The sequence below is a fragment of the Carcharodon carcharias genome, chromosome 35, assembly GCF_017639515.1.
Source record: "Carcharodon carcharias isolate sCarCar2 chromosome 35, sCarCar2.pri, whole genome shotgun sequence".
Classification (NCBI taxonomy): domain Eukaryota; kingdom Metazoa; phylum Chordata; class Chondrichthyes; order Lamniformes; family Lamnidae; genus Carcharodon; species Carcharodon carcharias.
In genome coordinates, this window is record NC_054501.1 from 7,010,109 (window position 1) to 7,023,818 (window position 13,710).

The window sequence follows — 13,710 nt, forward strand, 5'->3', positions numbered from 1 at the left end:
GATCACTGAACTCCGTCTTTTACGTGAGGGTTCCCAATCTCTACGCTTAGCCTGCTTGGTTCCAAACTTTTCTCCACCTCAGAGGGATGGTGGTACATGGCGAGGTGTACACATGTCCTCCAGCACATTGCTGAAAGAAGCTGGCATTGTTCTTTATTACCTTTCTATATATAATTCTATCTTTAAATAAATCTGACCACTGAGCTTAGCCTGTCTGGTTCTATGCTTTTCTCCACCTCAGAGGGATGGTGATACATGGCGAGGTGTACATGTGCCCTCCAGCACACTGCCATCACAAGCTGGTAATTATAGATGCAAGTTTCCGTTCATAAGGGACTTGGGTCTGGCTAGAAACCCTCATGATCCCACTGGACAAGACATTATGTGGTGAGACAAAGCCCAGATGACGACATCTCACCTTTAAGTGCACAACTTATGAAGAACATGTAGGTGTAGTTCCAACAGGGGGCGTGAAGGAGGAAATGTTGGGCAGGTGACCAGAAACTTAAAAATAGGGGATATGAGTTTGATTGAGAGGAGAGACATTGGACTGCACCTAAAAACTGAGAAATAAGATTTCCAACTTGGATTAGGGAACTGTCCACTCAATTCCAGCAACAGAACATCCGAACTAGGAGACAAAAAAATAAACCAACACCGAGAGTTTTGGTCAGTTTTTTCTTTCTCTTCCCGTCTAATCATAGAAAGATACAAAAGTCATTTTGCACATGCAGCTAAACTTTGCAGAATGTTTTGACTTTTGGGCAATTTTCAACACAAAACCCCTCCCCCTTGTTATGGGGTGGGGGGAGGAAGGGGGAAGGTGGAACATGGCGAAGTGTACACGTGTCCTCCAGCACACTGCTGAAAGAAGCTGGCATTGTTCTTTATTACCTTTCTATATATAATTCTATCTGTAAATAAATCTTACCACTGAGCTTAGCCTGTCTGGTTCTATGCTTTTCTCTACCTCAGAGGGATGGTGGTACAGGGCTCCAACTTACAAACTGCTTTACTACACAGTATAAATATTTTAAAAACCAGACGACAAAAGAAAATACGCTTGGAGGTGACGTGAAAAGATAATCACAGTTTGAATTTACCAGTAATACTGTTTGTTAACTCTCCTCACCAAGACCCACTCACGAACGCCAGAGAACAGACAGGAGATTCCGACTGCCCAACACCAGTCACCCCTTCGAACCTCGGATCAAAGGAAAATGCATGTTTTGTAGTGAAAAGGAGGCCCGCAGTATCTACCCCCTTCTCCGTCACCTCACCTCACGAGTGAGGGATTGTCGCCCCCCCAACCCCATTACCCCTCCAAGCCACACACCATCCTGATTTGGGAATACAATGGCCGGGTCAAAGTCCTGGAACTTCCTCCCTAACGGCGCTGCGGGTGTATCTACACCGCAGGGACTGCAGCGGCTCAAGAAGGCAGCTCACCACCACATCCTCAAGGGGCAATTAAGGATGGGCAAGAAATGCTGGCCTGGCCAGTGACGCTCACATCCCAAGTAAGAATGAAAAAGAAAATTGCCTCCATTAAAATGCATTGACCACAGTTGTAATCTTGTGCTTCTGCTTATACTGTTTACAATTCCACCTATCTTTGAGTTATCAGCAAATTCACTGCTTTCTACACTGTCATTAATAAATACCACGAATAGTTGAGGTCCCAGCACAGATCCCTGTGAGGCACTGCTAGTCACTTTCTGCCAATTAGAGTCCCTGCCCATTATCCCTACTCTCTGTTTACTGTTGGCTCCGCCACTTTCCTAAGCAGGCCAATAACTTGTTCTTAATCCCATGAGCTTCAACTCGAGCTAATAATCTCTTTATCAGAGACTGGATCAAAGGACATCCAGATAATATCCGTGGACGTCCCGCTGTCAGCTCCGTCAGTCATCCAGAGCCTTAATGATAGACTCTTGGAATTTCTCCGAGAACAGGCAGACGTTAGGCTAGCCTCTCTACAATTTCCATGCTTGCTTCCTCCAAGAGCTGGCGTGGCATGTGCGATTTTTCCAATCTGAAGGAATGCCTCCCGAATTGAGAACTTTGGAAGATTAAAGTTAAGTGACTGTCCCTGCCCATTTCCTCTAAACCCCTGCAATAGAAACCATTTGATCCCGGGGATTTGTTCTTCCTACTTCCCTCAACACTGTGTAACCTCACTTATGTTCATCGTGCTGAGCACCCCCACCACTCCCTACCCCTGCTAATCCCCTGTCCCTGACTGAATATTAGTTGAGATGTGCTCTGTAGTAAATAGCAACACAAAGCAGTGGGAGGCAGTGGTATTGACATTGGACTGGTCTTCCAGAGACCCAGGTTAATGCTCTGGGGACCTGGGTTTGAATCCCACCATGGCAAATGGTGACATTTGAACTCAATTTAAAAAAAAACCCTGGACGATTATCATAAAAACCCCACCTGGTTTACTAATGCCCTTCAGGAAAGGAAATCTGCTGTCCTTACCCGGTCTGGCCGACATATGACTCCAGACCACAGCAATGTGGTTGACTCTTAAATAAGATATGGGCAATAAATGTTGGCCTAGAGGCCACTGTTATGTCTCCTATCTTTTTTTCGTTGACAATATTCCTGGGTCCACATTGCCCCTGACCACCTTACTATACGTTAATGAGATCAATTTTCACAATGTTAGCTGAATCTGGCTTGTTACTCATGGCTAAGTCTGATTTGACTTGCCCCAGTGTTGGTTCCAGGCTTGTATTGATGCAGAAAACGATCCTAAAGGCACTGAAGGAATCCAGTACCTGCAACCATCATCCTCTCTCTCTCTCTCTCTCTTGTTTTAAGATGTATCCAATTTCTTTTCCCCATCTGAAAACTATTTCCTTGATCCTCCTCAGCCTTAACCAACTGGACTTCCCAGCCTACGAGAGCTACGAGAAACTGCGTCACATGTTGCTGCTCGCCATCCAGGAGTGTTCGGAGGGATTTGGCCTTGCCTGAAGCTGTACAAACCAAGGAAGGACGGAACGAACAATCGGAAGACAATTGAGAAACAAAAGGCAGTACCCAAAAGGGGAGACTGTAAAACGTGCATAACTTGCTCTCCTCGGACTGACCTAGTAGACTTGCTTTGAAAACCATGTTACAGAAAGGCAACTGCCTGTGCCCGAGTGGGTTTCTGGAGTGAGAGATTCGCACAGGAGGAAAAATATACTGACCTTGGGAAAAAAAAAATTTCTTTCATTTTCCCCATCCTCCTCCTCCTCCCCCCTGTTAGGTTGCATCATTGTGTGTGTGTGTGTGTGTGTGTGTGTGTGTGTGCGCGTGTGTATGTGCGCGCACAAGTGTCTGCGCACACACGCCCTTGGGTTGTCTTGACTTGCACATTGGAGGGGGAAAGGAGGAATTTTTTTTTTTTAAAAAGGAGAGAATTCCGACATGGAAATAATTGGCTCCAGTGTCACTAGCTCAGTAACGGATACCACTTGTTGCGATGTCACTTTTCACTATGCTGTTTGTCTCGTTCTTTTGTTTATCTCTGAATCCATGCAAATATTGAAGATGTAAATAAATATTACAAAGTTTTTGATCCACAGACGGCCCTATTCAGCAGTGGAGCAGTGACCTGCCGGCAAGAGGTCAAGGGTTATATTTTTGAATCATGGCAAGGCCTTAGCTTTGAACCGGATCCCCATTTAATCGGACGATGACACACAAGGTGCGACACAAATTAAACATTGTGACGCGGGTAGGTGGGGTGGGGTGGGAGGGGGAGGAACAGAGGGGTGAGGAAGAAAGCTTAAAGTTGTAAAATATGTGCAAAAAAAAAAGTCATTAGCCAAGTTCATGCTTTTTTTCATGTTTATTCATTTGAGATTTTTTGGAAAATTCTGGAATAAATAAAAAGCTGGTTTGATTCACTTCAACATTTGAATGTTTAAAAAGGAGAGAGAGAAAAGAAAAGAGGAACGACAGGTTCTGATCTCAGAATTTCAAAGGCCACCTCTGTCCTTTTTTTTTTGCCTGTCTCGATATCCAAGTGTGTGAGAGGGAGGGAGGGGGTTCTGTTATGGCCATTAGTACTTTGAACAAAGGAGAAAAATATACAAAGAAGATTCATTAAAGGTTTAGTTTGAAAAACATTTTTAGTCTGTCATTCTGTGCTGTAGGATGTGGAGGCTTTTGTGAGATTGGAAAGGGAGAGAGGGAAGCATAAAAATTTGTGGCACCGATTGAGGCCATTCTGCCCATCGTGTCCATGCCGGCTGTAAAAGGGCTCTCCAGCCTAATCCCCCTTTCCACCTCTCGCTCCGTAGTCCTGTAGGTTACGGCACTCCCAAGTGCTTGACTGTGTCCTTTTTACTGAGGGTTTCTGCCTCCACCACCCTCTCAAAGTGAGAGTTCCAGACTCCCACCACCCTCCGGGTGAAATATTTCTCCACTGCTCCCCTCTAAATCCTTAAAGCAATTACTTTAAATCTATGCCCCTCGTAATTCTGTACACCTCAATTAAATCTCCCTTCAGCCGCCTCCTTTTCCTGGAAAACAATCCCAGCCTCTCCAATCCTTCCTCATCCCTATTGGTGGCAACATCCTGGTAAATCTCCTCTGCACCATCTCCAATCCTTCCTGCAGTGCGGTGACCAGTCCCGGGACGCGGTCCCCTGCCCAACGGTACATGTTAGCAGTCTTCCGGCAGCAAGGCTGTAGCCAGAGAGAGGATTGGAAAATGATGGTCGGAGCCTCCGTCTGCTCTTGCCTCTCTGAACCTGAGAAAAATCTCATCCGGACTTTGCGATTTATCCACTTTTAAGGATGCTGGACACCTTCATAGCACCTCCCGCTCTCCGTTTTATTTAAATTCATTCATGGGATGCGGGCAATGCCCCCATCCCTAACTGCCCTTGAGAAGGTGATTTCAGAGGGGCATTTAAGAGTCGACCACATTGCTGTGGGGTCTGGAGTCATGAGTAGGCCAGACCGGGTAAGGAGGGCAGATTCCCTTCCCGAAAGGGACAGCAGTGAACCAGATGGGGTTTTTACAATAATTGACAATGGTTTCATGGTCATCACTAGACGCTTAATTCCCGATTTCTATTGGATTCAAATTCCATGGTGGGATTCGAACCCAGGTCCCCAGGGCATTACCCTGGGTCTCTAGATTATTTCTCCAGTGACTATACCACGACACAACTGCCACCGATACTTCACAGGCCTCCTTGTTAACCAGATTAGGGATTAGGCATTGTCCACTTTTGTGAAGACAGGCCCAAAAAGTGTTCACCTCCACAGTCACGTCACCTTTCCCTCGTCCCTTCCTTACCCTCTTGCTCGCTAAGGATTTATGAAACGTCTGCGATTTCTCGATTTTTATTTCCTTGCCAGTGTTTTTTATGCCCTCTCTTCCTCATCCTAATTTCTTTTGCAATCTCTCCCCTGCACTTTCTACACACTCCCCCAGGCTTTCTACAGGATCGAGCTCTGTGTGTGTGTGTGTTTTTCTTTTCTCATCTTATCCTACAGTTTGACTGCTCTTAGTCACCCAGGAGGGACGCCAAAGAGCAGCCCGTGTGGTGTAGGTACACCCACTGCGCCGTTAGGGAGGGAGTGCTCGGATTTTGACCCAGCGACAGTGAAGGAACGGCCCATATACTTCCAAGTCAGGGTGGTGAGTGGCTCGGAGGGGAACTTGCAGGTGGTGGTGTTCCCCATGCGCCTGCTGCCCTCGTCCTTCCAGATGGTAGCGGTCGTGGGTTTGGAAGGGGCGGCTGAAGAAATTCCTCACTGGTAGGGGATTAAGGGTTGTGACACCAAGATGGATAGATAGAATTAAGATATACGCCAATCGGGCTTTAATCAAATGGCAGCAAGGATTCAGGAGTGGGGGCTGGGGGAGCGGAATGGTCCACTCCCTGTGTGCATGTTCCTTTAAGGAACGTTTCGAAGGAATGACACAGCCCTTGAAATGCTGCTATATTCCACCTCTTGTGATGTCACAAGGAGCACCCCCCCCCCCCCCGCAATGTTTATTGGCGGTTTGGGGTGACAGTTACTCCGTTCGCACCGGGGGGTGGGGGTAACACACGGGAATTAGTGGTTGTCAACATCCGTTAACTGGTTCAGCCCTAAAATCTCGTCCAAAGGTACGCTCCTCCCTCTCCCCACTGTCACAAACCGATTAGTTCTTGTGAAAGAAATGATTTAAGAATTTTATCTACAGTTTAATCCACCATTTATTGTGCTCGGTAACCCCTCTCCCCCCAGCGCCCTGTGTTACTGACGGTATCTCTACTGATGTTAATCCAGATCCCCCACACTGTCACTCAGTAACCCCTCACCCCCCCAGCGCCCTGTGTTACTGACTGTATCTCTACTGATGTTAATCCAGATCCCCCACACTGTCACTCAGTAACCCCTCTCCCCCAGCGCCCTGTGTTACTGACTGTATCTCTACTGATGTTAATCCAGATCCCTCACACTGTCACTCAGTAACCCCTTTCCCTCCCAGCACCCTGTGTTACTGACTGTATCTCTACTGATGTTAACCCAGCTCCCTTTCACTGTCACTCAGTAACCGCTCTCCCCCCAGCACCCTGTGTTACTGACTGTACCTCTACTGATGTTAATCCATCTCCCTCACACTGTCACTCAGTAACCCCTCTCCCCCCCAGCGCCCTGTGTTACTGACTGTATCTCTACTGATGTTAATCCATCTCCCTCACACTGTCACTCAGTAACCCCTCTCCCCCCAGCACCCTGTGTTACTGACTGTACCTCCACTGATTTTAATCCAGCTCCCTCACACTGTCACTCAGTAACCCCTCTCCCCCGAGCACCCTGTGTTACTGACTGTATTTCTACTGATGTTAATCCAGCTCCCTTACACTGTCACTCAGTAACCCCTTTCCCCCCAGCACCCTGTGTTACTGACTGTATCTCTACTGATGTTAATCCAGATCCCTCACACTGTCACTCAGTAACCCCTTTCCCTCCCAGCACCCTGTGTTACTGACTGTATCTCTACTGATGTTAACCCAGCTCCCTTTCACTGTCACTCAGTAACCGCTCTCCCCCCAGCACCCTGTGTTACTGACTGTACCTCTACTGATGTTAATCCATCTCCCTCACACTGTCACTCAGTAACCCCTCTTCCCCCAGCGCCCTGTGTTACTGACTGTATCTCTACTGATGTTAATCCAACTCCCTCACACTGTCACTCAGTAACCCCTCTCCCCCCAGCACCCTGTGTTACTGACTGTATCTCCACTGATTTTAATCCAGCTCCCTCACACTGTCACTCAGTAACCCCTCTCCCCCGAGCACCCTGTGTTACTGACTGTATTTCTATTGATATTAATCCAGCTCCCTCACACTGTCACTCAGTAACCCCTCTCCCCCCAGCACACTGTGTTACTGACTGTATCTCTACTGATGTTAATCCAGCTCCCTCACACTGTCACTCAGTAACCCCTCTCCCCCCCAGCGCCCTGTGTTACTGACTGTATCTCTACTGATGTTAATCCAGCTCCCTCACACTGTCACTCAGTAATCCCTCTCCCTCCAGCGCCCTGTGTTACAGACTGTATCTCTACTGATGTTAATCCAGCTCCCTTACCCTGTCACTCAGTAACCCCTCTCCCCCCAGCACCCTGTGTTACTGACTGTATGTCTACTGATGTTAACCCAGCTCCCTTACCCTGTCACTCAGTAACCACTGTCCCCCCAGCACCCTGTGTTACTGACTGTATCTCTACCGATGTTAACCCAGCTCCCTCACACTGTCACTCAGTAACACCTCTCTGGAGGAGGCCACTTGGCCCCTCATGTCTGCTCCCCACCCCATTCGATAAAATTGCGGCTGATCCGATTGTGGCCTCAACTCCATTTTCCTGCCGGGATCTTCTGCTGCCCTCATGGCGGGCATTTCCAGGCCTGTGGTGGGGGGAGGGGAGTCGGGGGGGGGGGGGGGGCAGAAAGTCCCGCCCCTTCTTCTTAAAACTCTGCCCGCCGGTTCTGGGTGGAGGCGTGCACAATCACGAGGGGTCAGGGCATAGAGTCGAGAGGGAGAAACCGTTCCCGCTCACGACAGGATCGAGAACGGGGTGGAGTGGGGGGTGCGGGGTGGCTCAGGGTTTAAGGAGTGAGAGAGGTGCGGGGAGGAGGGGAAACTTCCTCATGCAGCGATGGGGGGGGGTTCTGGAAAGCCCTGCCTCAGAATGTGGTGGAGGCAGGTTCGAGCGAAGCGTTTGGTTAGGGATTTGGACCGTTGCCTGTAAAAGGGTAGCGCGTGCAGGGTCACGGAGGAGGGGGGGGTGGAAGGAAGGTGGGCAGGTGGCGCCAAGGGGACGGCCCTTTCGGAGAGCCGGCGTAGACATGGTGGGCCGAACGGCCTCCATAGCAGTTCTGAGAATCTGCCCCCCCCCCACCCCACCCACAATGAGGGGGGAACATCCTATCCGCATCTACCCTGCCAAGCACCCCCCACCCCCCCAACAACCTCGGGATGGTACAGGTTTCAAGATAGGTGCTTTCAAGTGAAATACTGACAGGGCAATTGGCTGGGGGGTGGCGGGGGTTGGTTTGGTGGAGGGGTTAAATTGGACAGTTCTATTCGAAGACCTGGCGCAAGTCCAATGGTGCCAGTGTCCGCCTCCTAAAGCGTGGTCAACGCCCATTTCCTGGACCACTGGCACGGACTGGAGGTAGACTGTAGGCGGAAGTGGCTCAATAGATCGGTGCCCTCCAAGGCGTCAGGGGGTTGGGAGGGGGAGGGGGGGGGTTGGCGTGGTTGAGGGATATGCCCATTCGCCCTAACGCCGTGGTAACTGTTCTGTTTGCAGTTTTTTCTTTGCCTGCGCAAGCTGGGCGCCCCCCCACCCCCCCACCTCCCCACCCCACCCACCAACCACCGAGGGAAGAGGTGGATGTGAAGGGGAGGCGACCATGGAACCCGGCCCGGAGGTGACCGCTCAGCCACCCTCGCTGCCCGGCGAGAGCACCAGGCCGCCGACCAAGGGCTCCAGTTTTCACAAAGTCAACAAGGTCCTGGCCAAGGGGGTGAAGCAGTTCTTCGTCACCCAGAAGGACGCGGCCCCCGAGAGCTACGAGCTCCACCACCAGGCCGCCAGCCGGGGGGTCCGGCAGAGGGGCTCCTTCCTGCGGAGCTACCTGACCCCGTCGGACGACGACCTGCCGGCGTCGGCGCTGGAGGGCACGGGGTCGCCGGCCGCCGACTCGAGCCGGCCGCCCGGCCGCCGCCTCGCCGACAGGCCCGGGGCGGACCGGAGGCGGTCCAAGGACTGGGGGCGCAGCTCGCGGCCGCCCGTCCGCCCCCACTTCGTCCCCAAGGGCTGGAAGAGGAGCCCCGAGGCGCACGGCAAGCGGCCGGCCCCGCCCGGGCCCCTCAGTGACCGGGCCGGGGCGGAGGAGGGCGCCTGGGCGGGGGTCCAGGACCTCCAGTCCCACAGGCCGCGCGGGGTCCCGGCCGGCGCCGGCGGCAAGACGCAGCAGGACGCCCTCTCGCCCACGACGCCGGGCCCGGAGGCCGCCGCCGAGAACCTAACGGGGATCGAGGTGGACCCCCACCACGGCCTGGACGACAGCAAGGCCAAGCCCAGGGCCAGGTTTGACGAAGGGCGCCGATTTACCATTTCCGGCACGCTCTCCAAGATGAAGGGTTTCAGGAAGGAAAAGGTAAGAGAGAGCGGCAAACCGGTCACGCGCTTTAATTGAACCTCTTTCTCAGCCACTGCCTTTAGACCATAAGACATAGGAGCAGAAATTAGGCCACTCGGCCCATCGAGTCTGCTCCACCACGATTTTCCATCCATGTTGGTCCACCATATTGAACTGCAACCGAACGGTTTCACGGTCACCGTTACCGGAACTAGTTTTCCTCTTGAATTTAATCGAATTAACCGAATTTAAATTCTTCTCATTCTCCCACACTGACCCCCCTCCCACCAACCATTTTATTTTCACTCAGGGGATGTGGGTGTCGCTGGCTGGGCCCAGCACTTGTTGCACGTCCCTAATTGCCCCCTTGAGCAGGCGGTGGGTGAGCCGCCTGCTTGAGCCGCTGCAGTCCCCATGTGGTGTAAGTACACCCACGGCGCTGTTAGGGAGGGAGGATTTTGACCCACCCACGGTGAAGGAACGGCCGATATATTTCCAAGTCGGGATGGTGAGTGTGGGTCGGAGGGGAACTTGCAGGTGGTGGTGTTCCCCATGTGTCTGCTGCCCTTGTCCTTCTAGGTGGTAGAGGTCGCAGGTGTAGAACATGCTGTCTAAAGAGCCTTGGTGGGTATCTGCGGTGCATCTTATAGCTGGTACACACACTGCTGCCACTGTGCGTCGGTGGTGGAGGGAGTGAATGTTGTAGGTGGTGGATGGGGTGACGATCAAGCGGGGCTGCTTTGTCCTGGATGGTGTCGAGCTTCTTGTGTGTTGGTGGAGCTGCAACTCATCCAGGCAAGTGGAGAGTATTCCACATCCCTTGATGTCTTTACTATCTAAATACTAACGAGGCCCAAGTCTGCTTAGCTTCTGAGATCAGATGAGATCGGGTATTTTCAGACTGGTATGGCCGTAGGCAGGGCTTATCTGTGACTGAATTCTACATACGACCCCCGCCCCCCATATCCCTTAATGCCTTTGGCTAACTAAAAATCTAACACCCTCAGTGCCAAAATTAATTGAACCGGAGTCGAGAGAAGAGATTTCCAAACCCTGATCGCCCTTTGTGTGGAGAAGATTTTCCACCATTTCACTCCTGAAAGGTCAACCTCTCATTTTTAGCCCCCTTGTCCCAGACTCCCCCCAACCAGCGGGAAACAGTTTCTCTCCATCGGCCCTATCAATTCCCCTAAATATCTCGAAAACTTCCATCAAATCGACCCCCTGAGCCATCTAAATTCCAGGGAATACAACCCTGGATTGCGTTTAATCTCTCCTCGGAATCTGACCCGTGGAGTCCCGGGATTATCCCAGTACATCTACACTGACACTCCCTCCGAGGTCAGCATATCGTTTCTTGGGGAACTGTATCTTCAAGAATTATATTTCCTCACAGCATTTGGAAGAACATTGAGTTATGTGGACACTTAAGAACTGACTTTGATTTCCTTTTTTTCAAAAAAAAGGACATAAATTCACCTTGGATTGTGAGCAAGTATGCCTTTTGCCGAAAAATCACATGACTTCAGTTAAATGACCAGCATGGCACTTGAGGAGGAGAGCTATTTGCTTATTTGAACTGTAATTACTTTAATGACGGGACAAAAAAAAACTGGTTTAAAGGCAAAGGTCCTGGTGATTTACTGGAAATCGCCTGACAAAGATAAGCTTTTTGTTTCGCACTTGTTTTTTTTTAACTCAGTTGGGGATAAAACAAGAAAGAGGAAAGCTTCCCCAGTTGCATTCTCCTTGCCCTGCCTGAGAAAAAGTGCCGTTATCAGCATCCAGCACGGAATCCTCATCTCAGTGGAACTTTTCTGCATTTTAAAACCTGAGAGGCAGAGACAAGGTGGCGATCCCAAGGATTGACCCTGCTGCATTCTTCTCCACACCGAAGCTCCGTTGGTGAGAATGTTCAGACATCTACTGGGACCACTGATCTGCCTTCCCACGAGGGAGCACCAGATCCATGGCATCAAAACTCTGAGAACTTTATACTTTTTATAAAGTCTTCTTTAACTACCAACCTTTGCAGAGACCCTATTTGTTTGTTTGTGTTTTATTTGTGTGCGCGCGCGCTGGGGTATTTTTAAAAAGGATAGATAGTTACACAAATTATGTGTTAACCAGTTCTTGCAGCTTGTTTTAGAAAGGAAGTTTTGTTTTGCAATAAATCAATGATTCTGAGTTTATGGAAAGGAGCCTGGTTTAAGTTTCTTTTATTCCATGGTCTAACAGTAGCGAAGGCAACTAGTTGGCCATTTTGGAGAGTGAATTAAACATCTAAACTAATGGCGCGACCTGCAGAGTAGCGAGGCTAGATAAACTGCACAGTCCTTCCATCCCAAGGCCTGGGGTCCAGAACTGCCCACGGTCACTGCAAGCTTGGTCTAACCAGGGCTTTGAGTAGTTGAAGCATGACTTCTAACCCTCTGCTCCTCTTCAAGTAGTGGTCCACATGCTGTTTTGAACACACCCAAGGGTGGAGGTGGAGCCTCAGTTTAATGTCTCGGTTAAGGTACAGCACTGTATCTTAAGTATTGAGTGGGGGGTGATGCGGTGTGAACCCACAACCTTCTGATTTAGAGGCGAGAATGCTACCACTGAGCCAGAGAGGTTGTGTAATCAGGGCAGCGTGAGGAAGTGCTCACAGACGTGAAACTCATAAGTACTCCTGACCACACTCAGCTCCTTTACAGCCTCTGGCCAGTCAGCACCTCGCACATCTACAGAACAATGGTCTGAACTTCCTCCAGCAAAGTTAAACAGAACAAACATCTCTCTTCACCACAGCACAGAAAATAGCTGGCCAAGGCCCAGCCCCTTATTTCTTTTCGTTCTCAGCCTTCCCAAAGATGCCGCTTGATGTGGTTGCAGGCTCCTCCGTGATTGAGCCTTGTTATCAGCGAGAGCCAGCACAGCCATCCAACTCTGCCTCTTCGTCTGGCAACGCTTCGATTGCTTGTCCCTCGTGTTCCAAGGCATCCATGAACGTGTCCCGCTTCCGGCTGCCGCAACTCCCTCCGGCCCCTACGACCCTCATCCCTCCCATCTCCATTACCCCCTCCGGCCCGTATGACCCTCCCCATCTCCGTAATCCCCTCTGGCCCGGTCTCCATAATTCCCTCTGGCCCCTACAACCCTCCCTATCTCTGTAACTTCCTCCAGCCCCTACAACCCTCCCTATCTCTGTAACCTCCTCCAGCCCCTACGACCCTCCCTATCTTTGTAACCTCCTCCAGCCCCTACGACCCTCCCTATCTCTGTAACCTCCTCCAGCCCCTACAACCCTCCCTATCTCTGTAACCTCCTCCAGCCCCCTACAACCCTCCCTATCTCTGTAACCTCCTCCAGCCCCTACAACCCTCCCTATCTCTGTAACGTCCTCCAGACCCTACAACCCTCCCTATCTTTGTAACCTCCTCCAGCCCCTACAACCCTCCCTATCTCTGTAACCTTCCCCAGCCCCTGACAACCCTCCCTATCTCTGTAACCTCCTCCAACCCCTACAACCCTCCCTATCTCTGTAACCTCCTCCAGCCCCTACAACCCTCCCTATCCCTGTAACCTCCTCCAGCTCGATAATCCTCCCTATCTCTGTAACCTCCTCCAGCCCCTGCAACCCTTCCTATCTCTGTAACCTCCTGCAACCCTTCCTATCTCTGTAACCTCCTGCAACCCTCCGAGATCTCTGCGTTCCTCCAATTCTGGCCCCTCGAGCATCCCCCGATTCCCATCGCTCCGCTATCAGCGGCCGTGCCTTCAGCTGCCTGGGGAGGGGGCCTAAGCTCTGGAACTACCTCCCTCAACCTCTCCGCCCCCCCCCCCCCATCCCTCTCTCTCTTCTTTAAGAAGCTCCTTAAAAACTGACCTCTTTGATGGAACCTTTAGTTACCTGTCCCTGATGCCTCCCCACATGGCTGGCTATTAAATTCTGCCTGATTTACACTCCTGTGATCAGCTTGGAGGCATTTTACCCAGGCTTAAGATGGCCAGATGTGCAGAAACCGTAGCATGATCACAATTCAGGAGAGTTCCTTGGGGCGGTGT

At 50.8% G+C, this 13,710-nt stretch overlaps 1 long non-coding RNA gene across 1 annotated transcript; it reads left to right on the top strand.

Moving 5' to 3' along the window:
• Nucleotides 1-1,474: 1,474 nt before the first annotated feature.
• LOC121272803 lies at nucleotides 1,475-4,125 on the top strand. Its single transcript, XR_005941913.1, has 2 exons — nucleotides 1,475-1,520; nucleotides 2,883-4,125. It is a non-coding gene; the product is annotated as an uncharacterized LOC121272803 (long non-coding RNA).
• Nucleotides 4,126-13,710: the final 9,585 nt, after the last annotated feature.